Raw genomic sequence first — 12,928 nt, 5'->3', positions numbered from 1 at the left:
ACACAGCTTGTGTGCCATAGAAAAAGAAACAGACACTTATCTTTGCTGAATTGGCAGCTAAGCAGGAGAAGCCAGACAGAGGTCCAACACTTCCCAAGAAACATTGACAACTGGCAAGGACTAATGAGTCCAGCAAACCTAAATACCCCAGTCAGAATTGCAATCAGCAGATACACCTGTTCATGACTGCAGCGCAGGGACAACTGCATTACCACCTACAACCACCGGAGGGAGCCCATAAGCAGAATTCACAACAATGAACACACACACAAAATGCGCCACACACTACCATGTGCTTGAACACATATACCACCCTCAGCACACATTTCACCACACATACACCAACCTCGTCACATAAAAGTCGAAACACAAAAGTCACCACTCAAAACTCGCCACACACGAAATTCGTCACATGCAAAACTAGGCTCATGGAAAACTCGCCACATGCAAAACTTGCACACGCGGAAAAATTGCCACATGCACAAAAGTTGCAACACATGCAATAGTTGCCTCACACAAAACATACACATACTCAAAATGCACCCGACATAAAACTCGCCACGCGCAACACTCGCCATGTGCAAAACTTGCTACACACAACTTGCTACACTAACCTGTCACATGCAACTCGACACATAAAAAGTTGCTACACGCATGTCGCCACACAAAACTCAATCTCCATGCTTTCTCATGGTCAACTTTATGTGGCCTGTTCAAGATTTGGAACATCCAAAAATCTGTTCATCTTTGCACCTGAAGGAAAAACTAAGAATGTCGTTTATCAAAAGGCTCTCGAATAAGTAGTAGGCGAGTACTTCACATTACTTGGCCATTTTAGTTAAATCTGTGTGGAATATCTCTAGTGTTGAAATATATATTGTGAAATGCTTCAATTAGCTTAGTTTTTTCCTTTTAATAATTACATTTCTATCTATTTGTTTTGTGGTTTTTGTGTGCAAAATAAATTTTTGTTAACACATTCTATTTTGCTAACAGCAGTTAATAACCTGGGCAAAGCCGGGTAGCACAGCAAGTAATAAAATAAAAAATTTATTTATTTCCACTTTTCCATTAGGGTTAGGGTTGGGCTAAAGTTAGGGTTGAGCTAAAGTTAGGGTTAGGGTTGGGCTAAGGTTAGGGTTGGGCTACAGTTAGGGTTACAGTTGGGCTAAAGTTAGGGCTAGGGTTAGGGTTGGGCTAAAGTTAAGGTTGGGCTAAAGTTAAGGTTGGGCTAGAGTTAGGGTTGTGGCTATGTTTGGGATTGTGGTTAGGGTTGGGATTAGGGTTAGGGGTGTGTTAGGACTAGGTTTGTAGTTAGGGTTATGGTTACGGTTGGGATTAGGGTTAGGGGTGTGCTGGGGTTAGGGTTGTGGTTAGGGTTATGTCTAGGGTTGGGATTAGGGTTAGGGGTGTGTTGGGGTTAGGGTTGTGGTTAGGGTTATGGCTAGGGTTGGGATTAGAGTTAGGAGTGTGATGGGGTTAGGGTTGAAGTTACAATTGGGGATCCACTGTTTAGGTACATCAGTGGTCTCCAAACGCGACATGTCATCACCATTGATACCAGACAATTTTGCATTCAAAAAGCCAAACGGTGCTCCCTTTCTTCTGAGCCCTGACATGCGCCCAAACAGTGGCTTTCTTCCACATACGGGGTATCGGCGTACCTAGGAGAAATTGCACATCAAAGATTGTGGTACATTTTCTCCTAATACAATTGTGAAAATAAAAAAATTTGGTTGCACATTAATTTTTTTGTGAAAAAAGTAAAATGTTCATTTCTTCCTTCGACATTGCTTTAGTCCTCTTGAAGCACCTGAAGGGTTAATAACTAGTGATGAGCGAATATACTCATTATTCGAGATTTCCTGGGCACGATCGGGTATCCTCTGAGTATTTTTTAGTGCTCGGAGATTTAGTTTTCATCACCGCAGCTGAATGATTTACATCTGTTAGCCAGCATAGGTGCATGTGGGGGTTGCCTGGTTGCTAGGGAATCCCCACATATAATCAAGCTGGCTAAAAGATGTAAATCATTCAGCTTCGGTGATTAAAACTAAATCTCCGAGCACTAAAAGTACTCAGAGGACACCCGAGCATGCTCGGGAAATCTCGAGTAATGAGTATATTCACTCATCACTATTAATAACCTTCTTGAATGTGGTTTTGTGCACCTTCAGGGGTACAGTTTTTAGAATGGTGTCAATTTTGGGTATTTTCTGTTATATTGACCCCGTCAAACTCACTTCAAATGTGAGGTGGTCCCTAAAAAGTGGTTTCGTAAATGTTGTTTTAAAAATGAGAAATCGCTGTTCAAATTTTAACACTTATAACGTCCTAACAAAAAGATTGTTTCCAAAATTGTGCTGATGTAAAGTTGACATGTGGGAAATGCTATTTATTAACTATTTTGTGTGACACCACTCTCTGATTTAAGGGTACAAAAAAATTTTTGAAAATTTCAAAATTTTATAATTTTTTGCCAAATTTCCATTTTTTTTATAAATAAGCACACGTTATATAAAATTTGTTTTACCCCTAACATGAAGAACAATACGTCACGTGAAAACATTCTCAGAATCAATGGGATTCGTTGAAGTGTTCTAGAGCTATTACTTCATAAATTGACAGTGGTCAGAATTGTAAAAATTGGCCTGGTTATTAAGTACAAGATTGGCTCTGTCACTAAGGGGTTAAAGACGCGTATTAATCAAGAGGCCACAACACTAATATGTTAGACTAATAAGACAGGATAATATATTGTAAGTTCCAGCAGTAACAATTCCCAGAAAGCCATTGATCTACAGCTGATAGAATTAATCACAATTATTTAAGAATTACATTCAGACAAGCATACTATTATACTATATAAAGAAGTGAGGATGAGAAACAATAATATGAAATCATAGTAGCCAACTATATTATACTAGATGGTGGCCCGATTCTAACGCATCGGGTATTCTAGAATATGCATGTCCACGTAGTATATAGCACAGCCACGTAGTATATTGCCCAGCCACGTAGTATATTGCCCAGCCACGTAGTATATTGCCCAGCCACGTAGTATATTGCCCAGTTACATAGTATATTGCCCAGTCACGTAGTATATTGCCCAGTGATGTAGTATATTGCCCAGCCACGTAGTATATTGCCCAGTCACGTAGTATATTGCCCAATCACAGAGTATATGGCAGAGCCCAGTCATCATCATCCTCTTTTTTAGAACAAGGCATAAAAACGGGGTATTTCCTCAGAACGAAACCCAACTAGGTAGAGGACAGATCATAAATCTATCTACCTATGTTCTATCTGGGGATAAATATCAGGTCTTACAGAGGGGACTTAATTTTGTACCGACTAACGGCTTTAATTGCTTTGAATGGGTGAAGGATTTGAATTTGTTTTGCAGAAAATTAAAGTGGAAAAAATTCTTTATACATAATAACAGGGAGGAATGCCTTCAACAGGGGATACAGGAGGAGGATTTTGAGAGCTATGAAGCTTTGGTGGGTCTTTTGAGAGAAAATGAGTAGGGTTTATACCCAGGTAGAGGTCCCTTTACGGGCCTCAAGAACAAGAGTGTTAAAATGCCACCTCAGGGAGACATGGGGAATATTGACATCTTCCTACAACTTGTTGAAAGAGATTTGAGGAAAATCAAATGGGTAGATGCCGACACTAATTATAATTTGAGCGATAATGAAAGAGAGGCGTTGGAGATACTGAAACGGAATGACCAGTTGGTCATCAAGACATCCGATAAGGGTGGCAACCTGGTCATTATGGACCATAAGACATATTCTGAGATGTGCACCAACATTCTACAGGATAAGAACACCTACGAAGTCCTGAGTTCTGACCCCTTGGTGAGGTATAAAGCTGAACTCCAAGTGATTGTGGACGAGGCCTTCTTTAAGGGCCTAATATCAAAATCCTAATATGATTTTTTGCTCCCTAAGTTTCCCCTGCAGGCTACCTTTTATACTCTGCCCAAGATACATAAGGGTCTAAACCCTCTAAAGGGGCGACCCATTGTATCTGGGATTGATTCCCTTACCCAAAATTGTGGTTTGTATGTTGAGGAAATCCTCCGGCCATTTGTGATTTCCATCCCCTCATACTTAAGAGATACTACGGATTTACTGCAGAAAATAGAGGGCCTACAGCTAGACAATTGCTCTCTGCTAGCATCAATTGATGTTGAGGCCCTCTATAGCAGTATTCCGCATGAGGCTGGTTTGAAGGGAATACACCATTATCTTAAACAAAGGTCGGTAGCCTGCAGGGACCATAATTCCTTTGTTGTGTCTTTACTAGACTTTATACTCACCCATAACTCGTTCAAATTTAATGGCAGGCACTACCACCAGCTCAGGGGCACTGCGATGGGGTGTCCCTGTGCCCCATCGTATGCAAATTTGTTCCTGGGCTGGTGGGAGGATACAATGGTGTTTGGGGATGATACTAGCTGGTGGAATGAATTTGTAGCCACATGGGTCAGATTCATTGACGATGTTTTTGTCATCTGGACGGGCACCGAGGAACAGTTTAAAACCTTTATTGCTGAGTTGAATATTAATGATATCAGTCTAAGATTTACCTCAGAAATTCAGAAAGAAGAACTGGCCTTTCTGGATGTGATGATAAGTAGGACATCCAATGGGGGCTTGACCACCAGCATTTATCGCAAACCCACAAGTACCAACAGCCTTCTCAATTGGCATAGCCACCACCCCACACCTCTCAAAAAAGGCATCCCAAAAGGCCAGTTTTTGAGACTGAGGCGTAATTGCTCGGACTTGAAAATGTTTCATAGTCAAGCCGGGGATATGCTTAATAGGTTTAAGGAGAAAAACTATCCATCCCATATCCTAAAGTCGGCCTACAAGAATGCGGCAAATGCAGATAGAGAACAGCTGCTACATAAGAATAAGATCAAAAAAGAGGATGAGACAATAAGGATTATAGGGACTTTTGATTCCCAACACCAGAAGGTCAGGGGAGTACTAAATAAACATTGGGATGTACTCAGAATGGACCCAGACCTTAGAGATTTGCTGTGGACACGTCCTGACATCACATTCAGGAAAGGGAGGTCCCTTAAAGATTCTTTGGTACACAGCCACTACATGAAACCAACAGAAGGGGGTACGTGGCTTGAGAGGAGACCATGTGGATTCTCTAGATGTGGCGGCTGCCAAATGTGTAGATGGATGAAACCCAATAAGTCCTTTATAAGTTCATCCACTGGGAAAGTATTTTTCCAACGCGGTTTCTCAAACTGTAAATCAACAGGGGTTGTGTATCTGGCCTCTTGCCCCTGCCCCAAAGATTACATTGGGAAGACAATCAGGGAGCTCCACAGAAGGGTAGGAGAACATCTGGGGGACATAAGGCACAATAGTGATACTACATTGGCTAGACACATGAGATCACAACACCCCGAAAATTTGATGGACATAAGGTTTACAGTGATTGAAGTAGTGAAACCTAACCCAAGGGGTGGAAATTTTGATAAAACTATACTTCAAAGAGAATGTGAGTGGACATTTAGGATGGATTCAATGACCCCAAAGGGCCTAAATGAGCTACAATCATTCACGTGCTTTCTGTAGTTTGAATACCCCTTTTTAGGACTCTTAGCTTGTGATCTGTTTATACTCTTATGTGGGTGAAATTAGGGCATGATGATACTTATCTGCGACCATAAAACAAGATTGTTCTCTCTATGCTTCGCTTTTTTTTATCTCCTCCTTAATTGGGGGAACATACACAGATCTGTGTGTTATTAAATTCTTAAAATAAAAACTTCCTCTATTGGGAGACGCCGCTGGGGAATGTTGAGTTGGTAGCATTGATGTATGCTCTTTAAACCACCATGTAGGGGCGGTTTTATTTTTAGGGTTTATGGAGGACAACCTGCTGTTTGTTGAAAATGATGAGTGGTGCATATAATGATATACATCAAGATCCCCGTATCAATAATAAGCTGATAGTTTTGGTGGCTATATATAAAAAGCTTATGTGTGACACGCAATTGGGATAAGAAATCTTTCCTGTGCGTGCCACCATATGCAGGCGCAGCAGGCCTCATTTCCCCAATCCACATGTATCAGTGATATGCATTGCATTTTATTTGTTAATTTACTAGCGCCCTATTCAAGAGATGCGCCGCTATGTTGCCGCCTGGACTTCATTGCGGGGTCTGTAGATGCGGCATTGCGGAGAGTGCGCTCTGCGCAGGCGCTGCAGCGGATTCCGCAACTATGGTGACCAAATGGTAAACATACCTGACATGCTGTCGGAGGTGGTAGGGCCTGTATGTGCGTGCCATTTTGCGCAGGCCCAGTAGGTATCTAGATAGGGCGCTTGTGTGTTGCATGAAGTGGGGTTGGGTAATAATTTTTTCTGTGCGTGCCACTAGGCGCAGGCGCAGCAGGCTGCACTTCCTCAATCCTTTTAGAGCAGCGCTATGCATTGTACGCAAATTTGTACCTTACTAGCGCTCTATCAAATAAATGCGCCGATATGTGGTATATATGTACAGATAAAGAACCTCCGTACTGAGGGTTGTGTGTAATTTGGATGTGAAGCCCTATTGTGAGGGCGCTCTACGCAGGCGCCGGAGTATACTCCGTAACTATGGTGACCAGGACGTAGTAAACATACCTGACATGCAGTAGGCGGTGGAAGGGCCCTTATGTGCATGCCACTTTGCGCAGGTCCAGTCGGTATCAAGGCAGAGTGCCTGTATGTGGCACGCAATGGGGATGGGATTTCTTCCCTGTGTGTGCCACCTTGCGCAGGCGCAGTGGGCTACACTACTCCAACCCACTTAGATGACGACTTCCGGGCTGTGTCCAGGAAGTGCGGACACATATGATGTTTCCGGTGGCGTCTCCTTTAAAACCGAGGTAAATGGCATCATAATTCATCTTCATCTTGCATCATCGAGACACATGACAGATCTACCTTGCCTCCTGATGAGCCAGAGGGGCGAAACGCGTCGAGGCGACTTATGATAGTGGGCTGATGGCGTGGCACGGCATCGGACGATGAGTATCAATGACATAGATGTCTATATGTTTTATTGATTGTGACAGTGGATTGTGGCATTGGTTTTGGGATTGCAGGTGACTGTCTATCGGGCAAGTACCCAGTGTGGGGCTCATCAATCAGCCCATGGGGTGCACTGCAACCTTGTTTCCACTGTCTAGGTGCCTCCGAAGTGTAGCTATCAGCATATATTATACCTGGTTGTAGATTTTGCAACTAGGCACTTTAGCTACACTATCTATGCCCGCCACTTATGCCCACCACATGGTCTCATTTGTTTTTATATTCACGGTGTTGGGGGTTTAGGAATTCCCTATATACAGGTGTGATATCTGTTTAGCCGTTTAGGGGTACCCTTAGTATATTGTTTGTGTGGGTAGAGGGACCCGCGGGTGTTATCAGGGCCTACTAGGGACCCCAGGGTAAGCCTACGTGGAGCGGGGGCGCCACAACGTTCCCCCTAGGGCGCCAACCCCCGCTGATAGGCAGACACCAGTATAGGTATCATATAGGGTATATTCTTTCCCCCTACACTAGTTTTTCACGGTGCGTTTTGTTGTTTTTTTTTTGTTTTTTTTTATGTAGCCACAGGTAGGTGGCATTTTACATTTAGAATCATTAAAATTTTGGGTTTTTTATGATTTTTGCACGTAGTATATAGCACAACCCATGTAGTATATTGCACAGCCCATGTAGTATATTGCCCAGCCCACGTAGTATATAGCAATGTGGGCATCATATCCCTGTTAAAAAAAATAATTAAAATAAAAAATAGTTATATACTCACCTTCCGGAGCCCCCGGATCCAAGAGAAGCGGTTACCAATGCTCCTCACATGCTCCGGTCTCAAGAGTGCATTGCGGTCTCGTGAGATGATGACGTAGCGGCCTCGTGAGACCGCTACGTCATCATCTCGCGAGATCACAGCATGGACCGGTTACGGGAGCGTCGCGAGCGGGAAAGGCGTCGGAAGGTGAGTATGTGATGATTTTTTATTTTTTTTTATATTTTTAACTTTAGATCTTTTTACTATTGATGCTGCATAGGCAGCATCAAAAGTAAAACATTAGTCACAGGGGGTAATAGCAGCATTAACCGAGTGCGTTACACCGGTCGGTATATAGCACGGTCGGTTAACGCTGCCTTTAACCCTGTGTGAGCGCTGATTGGAGGGGAGTATGTGGGCGCCGGTCACTGACTGCAGGGAGGAAGGAGCGGCCATATTGCCGCCGGACTGTGCCCATCGCTGATTAGTCGTGGCTGTTTTGCCGCGACCAATCAGCGACTTGGATTTCCATGACAGACAGAGGCCGCGACCAAGGAATATCCATGACAGACAGAAGGACAGACAGACAAAAAGACGGAAGTGACCCTTAGACAATTATATAGTAGATGCATGTGTGTGAAATTATGTATAAATCAGCTATACCTTTTTGTTCAGTGTACCAAAATCTTAAAGATTCATAAGTACAAAATAGAGAAGTGTGTAGATGTATAATTTTTTTTATTTTTAATTTTGCTTATTCGTTGAACTACTTATGGCTTTGGCAAAAAAAAAGTGTAAAAAAAATTGCATGTGTAATTTACATACAAATATGCAATACTATCTATTAATGACTAGGCTACCCAATGTAAGTATACTATGGGGACAGATCTGCTCTTCTCTTCTTTCTGTCAGGAAAGACAAGTACAGAACTCTCCTCATGAATTAATACATATAATATTTGTTATGCCATTTTGACTGATAAAAAAACAGACATATCCCCATGCGATGTAGCAGCATAGGGCAAATAGGTCTCATAAGGTGAGGCTGAAGCCCTGTAGGTAGATACGCTCTGCTGTCACTCTAACATTGAGCTCTATGACCGACAAGTCCTAGTTTTCCCACTCCTTGAGGTATATGTACGTACAGCAATGATGCTTATTGTGGGGTGGAAGAGATGAACATGATCATGGGTAAGTGTCAGATGGTGCCATGTTAGCTGCAGGTTGTGTGGTGCAAACTGAGCATAGTGCATACTCCAAGTTGGAAGTGGTGTACAGTCCCTACATGTGTGTAGAGTGGTGGGAGAAGTTGTGGAAAAAGAGGGAGTTCCCATCCTGCAATGGTGCTATTAGGAAAATGTGTTGTTCCGGAGAGCTGGATGCTGTTCATTTGTGCTAGACAAAGCCTAATTTGAAACTCACTGCGAATAGCTGCAGCCAGTGTAGAATGCAGCAGTACTTGTCGGTACAGTGATTCTCAAGAATAACATAAGGAATGCAAGCATACTCAGAAACCAATTTAACAAATTTACACAATGGAAGAAAACTTGATAATTACAGAACCTCAAATGAGGCTATAATATAGCTTATTGATTTAAAGAAATCTCACAAAAGACATTTCTAAAAGGTCAAATATTAGAAATTATTCAAATTATCACACAAATTCAAATTAATATTTGCAACTTGACACTTGATTTTCTTTAAGAGGAAACTGATTGACTCCAACGGAGGCAGAAAATTAGCATAAACAATGATGGTCTGACAAGTGCAACACTTAACTGTTGTTTGCAAAACGTTACTGAAATTTGTAACAGTCTTCAGCGGCTCCTCTTCTCTGTACAACTCAGCACACACTTTCAGTGCTTGTCAAAGCCTTTCTGTCAGCACCCCATGTACAGTGGGGCAAAAAAGTATTTAGTCAGTCAGCAATAGTGCAAGTTCCACCACTTAAAAAGATGAGAGGCGTCTGTAATTTACATCATAGGTAGACCTCAACTATGGGAGACAAACTGAGAAAAAAAAAATCCAGAAAATCACATTGTCTGTTTTTTTATCATTTTTTTTGCATATTATGGTGGAAAATAAGTATTTGGTCAGAAACAAAATTTCATCTCAATACTTTGTAATATATCCTTTGTTGGCAATGACAGAGGTCAAACGTTTTCTGTAAGTCTTCACAAGGTTGCCACACACTGTTGTTGGTATGTTGGCCCATTCCTCCATGCAGATCTGTTTTTGGCTTTTCGCTTGGCAACACGGACTTTCAACTCCCTCCAAAGGTTTTCTATAGGGTTGAGATCTGGAGACTGGCTAGGCCACTCCAGGACCTTGAAATGCTTCTTACGAAGCCACTCCTTCGTTTCCCTGGTGGTGTGCTTTGGATCATTGTCATGTTGAAAGACCCAGCCACGTTTCATCTTCAATGCCCTTGCTGATGGAAGGAGGTTTGCACTCAAAATCTCACGATACATGGCCCCATTCATTCTTTCATGTACCCGGATCAGTCGTCCTGGCCCCTTTGCAGAGAAACAGCCCCAAAGCATGATGTTTCCACCACCATGCTTTACAGTAGGTATGGTGTTTGATGGATGCAACTCAGTATTCTTTTTCCTCCAAACACGACAAGTTGTGTTTCTACCAAACAGTTCCAGTTTGGTTTCATCAGACCATAGGACATTCTCCCAAAACTCCTCTGGATCATCCAAATGCTCTCTAGCAAACTTCAGACGGGCCCGGACATGTACTGGCTTAAGCAGTGGGACACGTCTGGCACTGCAGGATCTGAGTCCATGGTGGCGTAGTGTGTTACTTATGGTAGGCCTTGTTACATTAGTCCCAGCTCTCTGCAGTTCATTCACTAGGTCCCCCCGCGTGGTTCTGGGATTTTTGCTCACCGTTCTTGTGATCATTCTGACCCCACGGGGTGGGATTTTGCGTGGAGCCCCAGATCGAGGGAGATTATCGGTGGTCTTGTATGTCTTCCATTTTCTAATTATTGCTCCCACTGTTGATTTCTTCACTCCAAGCTGGTTGGCTATTGCAGATTCAGTCTTCCCAGCCTGGTGCAGGGCTACAATTTTGTTTCTGGTGTCCTTTGACAGCTCTTTGGTCTTCACCATAGTGGAGTTTGGAGTCAGACTGTTTGAGGGTGTGCACAGGTGTCTTTTTATACTGATAACAAGTTTAAACAGGTGCCATTACTACAGATAATGAGTGGAGGAAAGAGGAGACTCTTAAAGAAGAAGTTACAGGTCTGTGAGAGCCAGAAATCTTGATTGTTTGTTTCTGACCAAATACTTATTTTCCACCATGATATGCAAAAAAAATGATAAAAAAACAGACAATGTGATTTTCTGGATTTTTTTTTCTCAGTTTGTCTCCCATAGTTGAGGTCTACCTATGATGTAAATTACAGACGCCTCTCATCTTTTTAAGTGGTGGAACTTGCACTATTGCTGACTGACTAAATACTTTTTTGCCCCACTGTATCATTGTGCTACAGTAACTTGTCTGTCAATCTGCATATTCTTTCAGCCCACTCGTTCAGTTACCACTTCACAATTCTTTACACTCAAGCTTCAGTTATCTAGCTGTAATTAATGTAACAATTCTATTTAAGCACAGGCAACAGCTTGTTGATCCCGGTGGAGTGGATATCACCTTGCCTGTTGGTGGATAAACTTTGACAATGTTAGCGGCTGTCTCTTCACTATATTAGCAGGTGCACTCTTCACTCACAGGAATAAGATTTTTTCAGTTCCCCATAGGTGGCAGTTTGTCAATCCTTTCCCTTCTATAATTCGAGTGTAACAAAGTGGCATGGGGTGGTAGTCATGGGAAAATCCACTAAGGCACAGTTAGTGAGCACCCTGGCCCCTTGCACATAGAAAGACAGAAAAAGTCCAGGTCCTGCTGCACAGTCAGTTACCTCTGGCACACGGTTGCTCCCAGCACTGGAACGGTGTCCTCCGGATACACTACAAGCCATGCTTTAGTTCCAACAGTAACAAACTTTTAAATAGGGATGAGGTATATGAGGTAAATGAGGCAAAAATTTCTGTTCTTTCCCTATCAAGTTCTGTCACAGCATCAGCTCCCATCTGGTTCCTGGGAACTGACAGTCCTTCAGTGGGCATTTCCACAGTCCTGGTGCCTGCTCCCACTGCCCGGAGCATGTCCTGAAATGGGCAAGCCTGCCTGGGCTCTGCTCCAGAAACAGGAAACTGCTGCTTTTTGCAGCCTGCTGGGCCTACCCCCTTCATTTACTTAACCCTAGCTGTCCCTAACCTAAACACATGCAACAGACAATATACACAGTACACAGCACATTACATTAATACAACAGTAATACATAACATTAGCATACAGGTAAACCCTCAGGATATCGCATGGGACACTATATAGGAGATAGGAGGCAAATAAGTGTCCCCACCACCTCTTTACACCCCTCCCTCCTAAAAAATGTTTGTCCCTGACCATAATGGCTCCTGAAACAATAAAACAACATAGTGCATTAAACATACACTGTCTTTGTCTACTGCCGCCGTTGGATTAGACGTGACTTCGGCTGGATTAACAAACATAAAAGTCTCGGTTTCTCCTACAGTGGGTCCATCTGATCCCGGTCCATTTGGTTCCTGGGACCCATTAAACACACTGGCCCGGTGGCCAATTAACATCAGTTCACCTATTCCTGACCCGACTTTCTCCTTGGGTCCTCCTGTACGGATCTCTCCCCCTCCCCTTTTAGTGGATCACGGGCCCTTGAACAGTGGTGGGCGTTTAACAAGGGGGCCAGTCCAGGGAAAAAAGTAGGGCAAAGTCAAGGGATAAAAACAGTCCAGTTCCTTAGGCAGCCACACACATAATCCACAGTAACCAACCTTCATAGGTTTTCAGCCCTGTGATCCAGCGGGTGATGCGCATCGTGCGCAACTAAAACTTGGAGGAGGGGGGAAGAAAACAAAATGGCAGTCCTTTATCCGTGATTATTTGGGTCACCCATGACACTCAATCCTGATGTCTCCTACAGCTTCCGGTCCTCTCAGATACGTGGAACAGTCTCTTTCATTAATAAGGCGCAATCGGCACAACATTTTTTCCTGTTGAA

The sequence above is a fragment of the Ranitomeya imitator genome, chromosome 4 (assembly GCF_032444005.1).
Source record: "Ranitomeya imitator isolate aRanImi1 chromosome 4, aRanImi1.pri, whole genome shotgun sequence".
NCBI classification, from domain to species: Eukaryota; Metazoa; Chordata; class Amphibia; order Anura; family Dendrobatidae; genus Ranitomeya; species Ranitomeya imitator.
Note: the sequence above shows the minus strand (reverse complement) of the source record.